The 12,730-nt window shown below is 48.4% G+C and overlaps 1 protein-coding gene across 1 annotated transcript in view; it reads right to left on the bottom strand.

Moving 5' to 3' along the window:
* FNIP2 (folliculin interacting protein 2) overlaps positions 1–8,822 on the bottom strand; it is a 111,630-nt gene extending 102,808 nt beyond the window's left edge. The window contains exon 1 of the mRNA XM_029235681.1: positions 7,608–8,822. The gene's annotated coding sequence lies outside the window, so the exon portion shown is untranslated. The remainder of the gene's footprint in view (positions 1–7,607) is intronic.
* Between the last annotated feature and the right edge of the window lie 3,908 nt (positions 8,823–12,730).

The following is a 12,730-nucleotide window of genomic DNA, read 5'->3' as shown; positions in this document are numbered from 1 at the left end:
CTGGAGGCTGAGGGCCGGGCAGGGTGGCAGAGACTCTCAGACCCCGGGGCTGGGGAGCACCCGTGGAAGGCGGCGCGTCTTAGAGAAGAAGGATGAAAGGAGCTGGGCTGCCGTGAGTGCGTCCGGTCCCTCGAGCTCTGGGGGCAGCTCAGCGAGGTGTGAGAGACAAACAAAGAGACGCAGGAGCAATGACAAGGCGGCCAGGGGCTTGGGAAGGCAGAGGGACAGCGCTCGCGGCCCCTACTGGCAGAGGCGCAGGTAAATGCCCCTCATGAGCTTCCCGGCAGGGGTTCTGAGGGGTTCCGTCCACCTCCTGGGACACCAGTCCCAGCCAAGGGTCACGCCCAGCGGGGGGCAGCACCGCACGTAGGACCGCTTGCTGTGCTAACCCGGCCTGGCACGGTACCGCGCTCGCACCGTCTCATCAGCAGGGATTCTATCTCCACCTGCAGATACGCAGAGATAGGAAGCAACCCACCCAGAGTCACATAGCGGATGAGAAGAGGTGGGACAGGCGCGCATACGCATGCGCACACATGCACGCACGCACACACACACACACACACACACACACACACACGCACACATGCACGCACGCACACGCTCGTAATCGCACCCGGCGGGCCACACGGACAGTGCTCAGAGCCGTGGGCGTGCGTGGCCCATCACTCCACCAGGGCAGGGGAGGTGGAGGAAGGCTGGACACACTCAGAAGTGGTCCCTGTCCCACCAGTGGCTCTGCCCTGAAAGCCCAGCCTGCAGCTGGTCTTTGCTTTCCACCACCGCCCCGAGATCCGAGAGATCTCACAGCAATTGATTGCCGGTATCACTCTTCTTAGCGGGCCGAACCTCCAACGGCTTTGAACAAAGGAATCACGGCGGCCCAGCGAGCCCCGTCCTCCCCACCCCTTGCCCCGAAGAAAGGCATTCTTTTCACCGAGAACACCCCACCATGGGGTGGCTGCCAGGGCGAAGCCCCATCTCCACCCTGGAGCAGAAAACGCTTCTCTCTCATTACTTCCGGCCAGAAACTCTTCTCCTCTTGCATCAGCTTCTCCCTCTGCATTGTCTTCCTTCCTGACTAAGGCCAAGTGGCTTCCAGGCTACACGGTGCCCAGAGTGTGCCTGACGGCCGACAGAACCCCCCGAGCACGGGTTTAGAGCCGGGTGGCGCGGCCGTGACCAGAACGAGGGGATGCCAGACACGGCCAGCGCAGACCTGGCGCTCCCCTCGAGTCCAGCCTGCTCCAGCCCAGTGAGCGGAGCCCACTTCAACCTTGGCTCCGAGGCCACGGCACCTCTCGCAGGGGCCTGTCGGTATGCACTGCCTCTTCCCCAGGGATGAAGTGCCCAAAGCAGCAAAGTCCCAACCCCAGAAGCTCCCAAAAGAACCCCAGGCCCAACCAGGAGGTGGTCTTTTCTATCACGTCTCTCCTCATGCAAAGCCCCCAACGAAAGCTAAGAAGCTCTTCACAGAAGGGGAGGAAAGCTGAGTCGAAGGCATTCTGCTTACAGGGCCGTCGCTTATTCATTTATTCAAACGTGCCTACACGTGTGTCGTGCGCCGTATCCCCGATGAACACACGGACGCGGCATGTCACCCCTGACCCTGCGGGGCCGTGGCAGAGTCAGGCACAGGCAACGCTGACCCAGCAGGATGGGGTGCTGAGTGCAGTGATGAGCACAAAGCAGCCGGGGCTATCCTGTCCCCTGGGGTGTGGGTGCCCCAGCCCCGGAGCACTTACCAAGGACCAGGCGCTGCTCTCACTCTGCAAGGGCAACCCCACGTCCACCTCCTGGCCGCGTCACCAAGCGCTCGCTATGCTTCCCACTATACCGACGAGAAGGCAGCAGCCCAGCAGAGACGCTCAGGAGCGCGCGCAGGACCACACGGCTGCGTGACGGTGATGACAGCAGGACTGCAAAGCTGAGGTCTGGCTGTGGAGCCCACGCCCGCTCCGGCCCCATACTAGGTAGGAGCCGGGGTTTAGCGGAGGAGGACGAGTCAGGCCCAGGAAAGGAGAGCTTCACAAAGGGAACAGGTTCACTCTGACTCAGGTGAGAAGGAGGGGGACAGCACGGAGAAGCGAGACCCGCCCACCACGTGGGGGAGTCCAGGCCTGACTCTTAAGGGCCACAGGTTACAGCGCTGAGCACCGCAATACCAGACAAGAGCACAGACCTCACGTTCAATGATGCTCAAAAGAATGCATTTTTACGATGATTAGAAACTATAAAATGCATTTTAGTTACAAATTCATAACAATTTTTAACAAGTGCAAAACAAGGGAACTGCTACAAACAATACATGCCGGAGAGGGTGTGGAGGAAAGGGAACCCTCCTGCACTGTAGGTGGAATGTAAACTGGCGCAGCCACTGTGGAGAACAGTATGGAGGTTCCTTGAACAACTAAAAATAGAGCTGCCATATGACCCAGCAATCCCACTCCTGGGCTTATATATCCAAAAAACCCCATAATTTGAAAAGACACACGCACCCCAGTGCTCACTGCAGTGCTATTTACAGTAGCCAGGTCATGGAAGCAACCTAAGTGTCCATCGACAGAGGAATGGATAAAGAAGGTGTGGCAGATACATACAGTGAAATACCACTCAGCCATAAAATAGAATGAAATAATACCATTTACAGCAACATGGATGGACCTAGAGACGATCATACAAAGTGAAGTAAATCAGAAAAAGACAAATATTATATGATATCACTTATATGTGGAACCTAAAAAAATGATACAAATGAACTTATTTACAAAACAGAAACAGACTCACAGACATAGAAAACAAACTATGGCTACCAAAGGGGAAAGGGGGGGAGAGATAAATTAGGAGTTTGGGATTAACATGTACACACTGCTATGTGTTAAATAGATAATCAACAAGGACCTGCTGTATAGCACAGGGAACTCTGCTCAATATTCTGTAATAACCTATAAGGGAAAAGAATCTGAAAAAGAATGGATACACATATATGTGTAAGTGAATCACTTTGCTGTACACCTGAAACTAACACAACATTGTAAATCAACTATACTCCACTATAAAATAAAAATTAAAAAAAAAAAAAAAGGGAATCGGCCAAATCTGTGGGGGTGAAAACTGTCCACAGTGCAATGCAGGAGCCCAGAGGTCTGTGTTCCCGACCCAGCCCTCCCTGCACGGGCACCCAGCACCCTGGTCAGGGGGCCCGTGGCCTGCTGTATGAAACAAATGCAACCACTTTGGAAAACAAAATCCACGTGATGTGAACTATTACAGTTAAGTCCGTCTCATCAATGTACTTACTCTCTCTGAAACACTGGCCCTTAACGCCTAGCAGCACGTGTAACCAATACGCACCTCTCTCTCATCCCAATTTTTAGAAAAGAAACCCATGGGGGACATTGGTTTACGTGGCAATGTGATTCCTAACCGCAGCACTCTAAACCTCCAGCACGGCTTGTTTCTACTCTGAAACCATCACCACTACATTTCCAGGGCTAAATAAGTCTTTGTCTTTGCCAAGGAAAAGAAATGATTCGAGTAAGAGGACCTCGGGCCAGCTGCACTCGGGGTGCATGTGGGGGGTACTTTCTCAGCAACGTCGAAGTACAAGACGCTGCAATGCCTGTCGGTCTCCCCACCTCCAGGCTTCTGGAGCCACAGGTGCTCCTGTGTCAGACGTAAAGGTCAAATCACACACTTGGGGATTAAAAGAAACCTTCGGGCCTTGAGAAGCAGTGCTAGAAAATCATGTCTCCCCATTGTGTCTCCTGTGTCCACACCCCACTGAGAAGTTACCACATCTGAGTCGATAACATGGCAAATTAAGGGTATCGCATCATGAGGAGGAAACCACAAAAAGTCAAAAGGAGACGGAAAGCCCCAGAGATTAAAACTGCAATACCAGGGGCTTCCCTGGTGGTGCAGTGGTTGAGAATCTGCCTGCCGATACAGGAGACACGGGTTCGAGCCCTGGTCCGGGAAGATCCCACATGCCGCAGAGCAACTAAGCCCACGAGCCACAACTACTGAGCCCGTGAGCCACAACTACTGAGTCTGTGCTCTAGAGCCCACGAGCCACAACTACTGAAGCCCGCGTGCCTAGAGCCTGTGCTCCACAACAAGAGAAGCCACCGCGATGAGAAGCCCGCGCACCACAACAAAGACCCAATGCAGCCATAAATGAATAAATAAAATAAATAAATTTTTAAAAAAACCCTGCAATACCTCTGACACCAGGGAACTTGTCACTACTTTTTTAAGAGATGGAGCAAGAGTCTCAAGGAATAAAGGCCGCAGAGGGCGACTATCGGAGCTTCTTCCCAAACAAAGCTGTGCTCTCTGGGAAGTAAAAACCACTGTCAACTCTCACCACTATGTGAAGACAGCCACAATTTATGGGTGAAATAAACGCTCTCGGGACTTCCCTGGCGGTCCAGTGGTTAAGAATCCACCTTCTAATGCAGGGGACGCGAGTTCGATCCCTGGTCAGGGAACTAAGATCCCACATGCCGTGGAGCAAGTAAGCCCGTGCGCCATGACTACTGAGCTCACGCACCTCAACTAGAGCCCATGCGCCCTGCAGCCGGCACGCCACAACTAGAGAAGAGAAAACCCGCACACCACAACTAGAGAGAAGCCCGAGCGCTGCAACGAAAGATCCCCATGCCTCAGTGAAGATCCTGTGTGCCGCAACTAAGACCCAACGCAGCCAAAAAAATAAGGAAAATAAATTAATTAAGTAAATAAATATTTAAAAAAATAAAAAATATAAATGCTCTCAAGTCCTAGTTGGCCCTCTCATTTCAAAACTGACATCCACAAAATTCAAATGGGAGGAACAGACGTCTGTTCCTGAAGCTGTAAGTGTATATAATTCATGCACTAGTAAACTTAGGTGGCTTGTGCTTTTAAGTTGTGGCCATAAGAATCCAAAACAAGTGTCCCTTTATGCATCCGAGAGTCACCTGCCATTAACGTTTTCACTCTACGAACCACAGGTATCTGGTCACTTGTTTTTATGAGGATAAAACAGTGTGAAGCCAGTAAAATATTTATCTTGGACAGAAATCTGGATTAGGACGAGAAAACAGAAGTAGGCATAAACAAACATTTCTCTGGACGGAGAAGTATAAACAGAGTGGTCTTTTCAGTGATGCGTGAAGAGCGAACTCAACATTTTCATGGCTGATCTGAGGGAGAGGCTGGCCAGGGATAGGGCCACGTGTATCTATGGCACTAAACATTTCCAGCAGGAAAATGCCCAACTAAAGTGGAACACACAGTAAGTCCTTTCAGGTTCTTTGAACAAACAAACAGATAAGTAAATGGTACATGAGTTTTACTTTGAGCAAAGGTCTGATCAGTTTAGAGAATGACGGCATTCAAGCTAGTCTTATGACAAACCCAAGCTCTCAAAAAAGTATATTCTTAAGAGAATACATCATACGTTTCTTGGCAGTGAACCTCAGAAATCTAAACTGGAACTAGCATAGAAAAAGATAAAACGGTCTATAGGTCTAAGGTTGAAGAAAAATTACATAACCCTGTAACTGAAAAGAAAGAAGAAAAAGGGGGTAAACACAGTCAGAGGCACGACAGGGTAAACACACTTACTCGTTAAATTCTGCAATGTAAGCGTGGGGAGATGTCCTTAAAGCTTTAAAGAGGTAAGTTTATGCACAAAAAGGAACTTTATATAATGGCTAATAGATTTATATTCCTCTAAGTAGTGACACTAGCTGAGAAAAAAAAAAAAAACAGGCTCAAATAAATATATTTAAACATGACTGAGCTCCAATCAGTGTTCTCAGTGCTATGCAGTGCACTACAGGGACGTACATCGATATATTCTGCTCCCTGCACTTACCATATAATCTGGTTGTGTTTGGTTAATTAGAATACCAGCTGGTAGAATGCTGTCGGTGCCATAAAGACAAAACAAAGAAACAGTAAGTGCAGGAGCTGGGAGGGTGAGCCCTCTCAGGGCTCAAGACAGTTGGGGGGCATCTGAACTGTGTCGGGAAGAGCAAACAGAATTTGGACAGAAGTAACTTTGAGGGAGGGAACAGAAAAAGAAAAGTCTTGCAATGTACAGCATGGTGACTACAGTTAACATTGTACTGCATATTTGAAAGTTGCTAAGAAAAAAGGTCTTAAACGTTCTCGTGACAAGAATTTTTTTATAACTGCGTAAGGTGACGGATGTTAGCTAGACTTACTGTGATTGTTTCACAATATATATAAATAGAGAATCATGTTGTACACCTGAAACCAATATAATGTTGTATAACAATTATACTTCGATTTTTTCCCACAATTTTATCTTTTTTATTCTTTATTCTTTACTTTTTGGCCGCGGGGCTTGCGGGATCTTAGTTCCCTGACCAGGGATCGAACCCCCGCCCCATGCATTGGAAGTGCAGAGCCTTACCCACTGGACCGCCAGGGAAGTCCCTCAATTTTTTTTAATTACACACACACACACACAAAACGGAAAGAAGAAGAACAGTCTTAAGAGCAAGATGTGGATTTCCTAGGCCCTCTGGCAAATACTGGCCTGAACTGTCCCCTGAACGTCATTACTGGTGTGTCCAGCTGCACCTCAAATTCACGCGCAGAAACAAACATACGCGTTCCTTTTTTCAAGTCATTTCTCCTTATAACTGCCCTACTTGCATTAACTACACTACTGTTCGCCCCGGTTACTCTGGCTCAAACCCTGGAAGTTATTTTATATATTATGTTGCTCCTGTTTGAGGACTCTTTACTCTTTTGTTTACAGTTCCCTGGCCCTCTCACTTCCTGTCCCTTTTTCCCCTGAAACATGCCTGACGCACAGTCCTCCATGCATACCATTTAGGCCCCCCGGGGAAACTGCCTGCAGAGGACGCAGTGGAGGACAGACAAACCCAGAATTACTTGCTGAGCTTTGACGCCCGGTCTCAGCCTTAAATCCTGGGACGCCGGACTGCGCCGGGCTCAGAACAGATGGAGAATTCCAGCCGTGAGGATCTCAGAGCCTAACCCGTGTAGGCCAAAGGCCTCTTGCTCTGCCCCCCAAAAGGCCACAGGGAATTAACCTGATGGTGAGGAAGGACCCTCACTGAGAATGTGGGCTGGCAAAAAAAAGAACTGTGAAGCCTGCCCGCCCCAATGCCCAGAGCAGAGGTGGTCAAAGTCCTGCACCCCAAATATTTCTAGGGTGGGAAGGAAAGGTGAGTCTTCTGAGCAGAGGGGTGATAACTGACAGTTTAACAATACTTTGGGATTTCTTTTGAAGGACAGCAGTGATCCTGTTATTTTATCCTCGGGGATAACTGTGCCTCCACCCCCCGACGATGTCTCTGGGGTCCTGGAAGCCCAGGGCCCTGCGCACAAAGGTTTCTAAAACACAGGGAGAGAGCTCGGACCTAACATACAATGGACAGCAAGACTGTCACCCCCAGGATGTCACCTGCTACGGCCTGATTGGACCACAACCATCAAGTGCTCATTCTGACGTAATTCTGAAAAGCAGCTTCCTGTTAAACAGCTACTGAACATGCTAGCAGTCAAGGCAAGCTCAGGGCAACTCACGTGGCCACCACCGTGTTAAACACACTACCGACCTTTACGGTCCAGGCTGTAAAGCTCCATCCTCGATGCAGCGATCTGAGCAGCGGGCAGTCATCGGCTGTGAGAGCGAAGTCCAGCACCGCCCGGTCTGAAGGGAGGCGGCTTGGAAGAAGGAAGACGCGACGCTGAACGCACTGTGAAATGCGGGTGCGGCTGCACCTGCAGGAACCAGGCGGCCTTTGACAGCGTCAGCTGCAGGAAGGCGGAGGGTGTGGGCTTTTCGAACTGCAACCCCCCAAGCCTGCTACAGTGAGGACCAGTGCTTAGCGCTTCAGTTCGATGAGATTACGGGACAGCTGCAAGGCTTCCCTTCGTCTAGCTTTGGAGACAAACGCCTCTCTCTCTTTTCCCCTTGCTCCCCCTTCCTGCTTGTGAAAATCTAACTCGTATTCAAGCTCAATCTCCTCTCCTTGGTGCAGGCCTGCATTTCAGGAAACCGTTCATCAATACAGGAAGCAGAACTACCGGGAAACTGCTTTGGGGGAAAAATGGAGCTCCTGAGCTATAGAAAGAGGTATGTGGGGGTTGGGGAGAGATGACGAGGCCGGGCAAAGAGGGTTGTCAGGACCATGAAAATTCTCCGTATGATGTTATCATGGTGGACACGTGTCATTACACATTCGTCCAAACTCACAGAACAAGAGCGAACCAAGAGGTAACCCCAAGGTGAACTAGGGGCTTTGTGTGATCATGGTGTGTGGATGCAGTTGGTCACTGGTTAAAAAACGGACCGCTCTGGTGAGTTTGCTGATAACTGGAGAGGTTACGCATGTGCGGGGCAGGGGGTACAGGGGAAACCTCGGGGCCTTTCTCTCAGTCTTCCTGGACGCCTAAAACTGCCCTAAAGAGAGTCTTTATTTAAAAAGAGAGAGAGCGCACTCCCTACACGTGCTAGGCTTACCAAGTATGGGTTCTGCCACAGGCTGGGAGGGGAACCACACACGTGACATTGCTGGCTCGGATCCGTTTTGGTTTCCTCCCTTTGGAGATAAGAGAGTCCTGGGATTGCGGATGAGGGGAGACTAAGGAATACCATACACAGTAAAACTGCATTAACTTGGATCCCAGCCCCCAAGTTAAGTGAAGGCGTTGGTGCTGCGCTGCTGCACAGCCACCCGCGCTCACGCCTGCGGTGGCTCCCCGGTGCCTGCCGAGAGGGAACGCCACCTCCCGAGGAAGACCAGCAGCTCGCGGCCGCCACAGGCACGGCACCACCCAGAGTCGGGGTGAACGCAGGGAAGCAGCTGGAGGAGCTGCGCGCAGAGACACGCAACGCTGGGCCCTGAGGGTTACGAGACCCGAGGCCCCGCAGGCGCTGAGCGCTGTGCGCCAGGTGTACCCGACGCGTGTAATCTCCAGTCCTCAGACCCGTGCAAGGAAAGCCGTTTTACACCCATCTTACGGAAGAGAACCCTCAGAGACGACATGCCCTACGTGGTAAGTGGGAGAGCAGGCTTTGACTCAGGAACACAGACCCTACCGGAGTCTCTACTCTTTCTATTAACCCTCAAAGTGTAGACCGAGGACGCTCACCTACTCGTCGGGGCCACCTAAGTTTAAAACTGAGCAGGGGTCTTCCCTGGTGGCACAGTGGTTGAGAGTCCGCCTGCCGATGCAGGGGAGACGGGTTCGTGCCCCGGTCCGGGAAGATCCCACATGCCGCGGAGCAGCTGGGCCCGTGAGCCATGGCCGCTGAGCCTGCGCGTCCGGAGCCTGTGCTCCGCAACGGGAGAGGCCGCACGGTGAGAGGCACGCGTACCGCAAAAAAAAAAAGAAAAAAAACACCTGAGCAGGAATAATGCCTGCGAGGCCCTACAGAGTCCGGCCCCAGTGGGCCCTGCCTCCCAGGAGCACTCTTATTTCAAAGAATCCGGCCCATTCCCTGACCCAGGAACACCTCCAAGGTAAGAGTTGTCTTCATCCTCTCCACCCGAATCCTACCCATCAGATCCCAGCTCCTGGGTAAAGCCTGCCCTGAAGCAGCCGGACTAAAGGGCCCTCACCCCTGCCTGACATCTCAACAGGACCGTAGAGACTTGGTCCTGAACTCCTTACTGCTATGTCTTATCAGTTAGTTTTTTAAACTTAATACCTATCATTTGCACAGTTAAAATGGAAGCCCCCTAGAAATAATATTTAGACCTCATACTTCCTTATAAACCCCACAGAACATCAACCTCCTAGGAACTTCAAATGTTCACCTGCAGAGAGGGAATACAGACCATGTACCATGTACCGACTTGGGTTTTAATTCCCAGCACCACTAGTTACCCACACAGTGATCTCCAGCAAGCCTCAGTTTTCATCTGTAAATTATTACAACTTTATACCTATAAATTAGCTAATGAAATACCCGAAACCTCAAAGGGTAACTTCGAGATGATGTAAGCAAATGCCACGCGGCGCGGTTCCCTCCTCCACAAACACTGCGGGGGGCTCCGTAAACATTCTGGAGAAGCAGCTACTCACAGGCGTCTTAAAAGACTGCAGAGACGCTGTTTACATGCACAGCCCATAATACGTCCACCAGTTAATGAGGTTCACAACATGAAAATACATCTTTAAAGTCACAAACGGCTACTTGCATTACAAAATAATTTTTTCTCATTTTTTATTTTTTGCCCACGCTATCTTATAACAGTAAACAAATTTTTTAAAAGGATATTTATCCACAAGTTCATTACCCCATCAAATCAACTCTTGTATTTTCCTGTTTTCCTTTCTAGTCCTTGGTCATATATTTATATATTTTACTAACATATTCATCTTGTAGGTACCAACTGATTTTGGATTTTTTATTTACCATATCAAACATTTGATTATATTATGTTATATTAAATGTGAATATATTAATTATAACATAGTACATATGTATTACATTATATATGTATATTATATAATATATATGTTATAATTAACATATATTTTAACATATAGTATTTAATGTATTTGTTGACATATTAAACATACATGAATGTATTTTATATATTATATTAAAACACAATGTGACCATATTAATACAGTCTTCATAATCATTTAGCCATCATATAATATCCTACAAAGCTAACATCACAGTTTAGCTACCTTCCTGCTGTTAGACAACTATTATAATTCTTTTTAGATGTTTATCATTATAACAATAATGTCTAAAGAACATCTCCATGTGTGAAAGCTTTTTTGCTTTTTTTTAACCTCTTCACGCAGAGAACTTTTTTCTTTTAAATCTAGAACAAGCTAGACAAGGGGTCAACAGCTACCAAGCGAGGGGTAGGGTCCGAGTTTCACCACCACCCACCAGCACAGTTTCCTCCGGTCACTTTAAATCACCTCCACTAAACAGCCACTCACGTGATGCTGCCAGGAGTGTAAGTAGGTACAGCATCTCTGAAGAGCGATTAGGCAGAAGTTCCACCCTGGGTCCTGACCCTAGACATATACTTGAGCTTATGAATAAGCATCTTCTGGCCAGGAAGTTCACCGTCTCTAACAAAAAAGCCTGAAAACGATCTAAACATCCGTCAACAGGGGACTGGTTAAACTTACTGTAGTTGTCTGCCCACTAAAATTACCCGGGGGGTGGCAGGGAGGTGTCCATAAGGACAGACCCGTAGGCAACCCGGATCAATGAGATCAGGATCTCAGAGAATGGTCTGGGCATTTAAACCTTGCTGGGTCCCTGCAATGTCCAGCCAGACTTGACAGCCACTGAGTTAGTCTTCCACGCACATTCACTCAGTGGAAGCCGGGCACCTATCAGCAACACGCTGGACGGTGTGTACAGCAACTACCATTTCTGTGAATGAAAGAGAATGTATGTGCATCGAATATTTCTGGAAGGATACACTAAAAGAAACTGGTATAATAAGGGTGGCCCTTGGGAAGAGAGACTAGGGGTGTGAAATGAGAGGTTGATATTTCAATGTGTATCATTTTATACTGTTTTGAGTTTTAATCAGGTACCCTGAAAAGTTAATACTCTTGAAAAAAATCATAATTTGTGAGCCGTTTCTCAAGGCCACGTGGCACTGGCCAGTGCCCGTGCTCTCAGGGTCTCCACGGAGCCCTGCACGTGCGGAAGGGACCAAGTGCCCTTCCTGGCCTTGTGCTCACTGCTGTGGCCCTGGCAACTCCCTTACTCAATGTGCCAACCTAAAACAAACAGTCACCACCCGATACGCCGGGGAGATGTTTGCCTGTGGCTTCCCTCCTCGCCTCTGAGGCCATCACCAATGACACGTGGTCTGGGCCATCTCTTCCTAAAGAACATGTCAGATTTACAAACCCATTTTTAAGTGAGTTTCTCAGCTGCAAAGCAGCGACAATTCCATCCTCTTTCTAAAGCGCTTACTTCAGGTAGCATGCAAACACCATCTCTGCGGGACTCACAGTACCAACATTGTTTTCATAACTAAGTGAGCTCCATCTTCTATTGGAAACAACCGCTTAGCTAATTGCATTCCATCATGTATTTCAGTTCAACAAGCCACACAAAAATTCAAGGAATCTAAAAGGTATAGAACGCAGTTTTACAGCTATCAACACACAGCTGATAATTTCAGAGGTTCGCAGAGATTATTTAAATAAAATACTTTTTTCTATATGTTGCTTTCAACAGCTGTGGGAGTTTATAACTGAGTCTCAGATATATTACTTAAGTGTCTTTTTTAGGTGTTTTTTTTTTACTTTGAGGAGAGGGCAGGTCCCTTTAGAGTATTTACCTTATGATTTTGATACCAAAAATAAATTCATTCATATTAATGGAAAGAAGGAAACTGTGTGGTCTATAACAAAATGACAATATGCATGCCAGAAACATCAAGAAAAAGAATAATATAACAAGAGGTCAGATTCTGGAATACCAGAGAATCTTTAAGGATCGTCTGTTTGCAAAACTCTTAAACGTATTCATTCATTCATTCATTCATTCATCGAACAAGTATTTATTAAGTGCAACCTCCTGCCAAGCCCTGCACCAAGCACTACAGCCACGACAAGAGGGCTAGGATTAGAAGAATTCCCATATCTACCCACAACGTGGACATTTTCTTGTTTCATTCAGTTACTCAAATGTATGCTTAAAGCGGCAAATTTAAATGATATTCTTGTTCTATTTCTC

Source organism: Monodon monoceros, unplaced genomic scaffold, assembly GCF_005190385.1.
Source record: "Monodon monoceros isolate NGI ecotype Baffin Bay Population unplaced genomic scaffold, NGI_Narwhal_1 Super_Scaffold_20, whole genome shotgun sequence".
In the NCBI taxonomy this organism is placed as follows: Eukaryota; Metazoa; Chordata; class Mammalia; order Artiodactyla; family Monodontidae; genus Monodon; species Monodon monoceros.
This window is presented reverse-complemented; position numbering and strand designations above follow the sequence as displayed.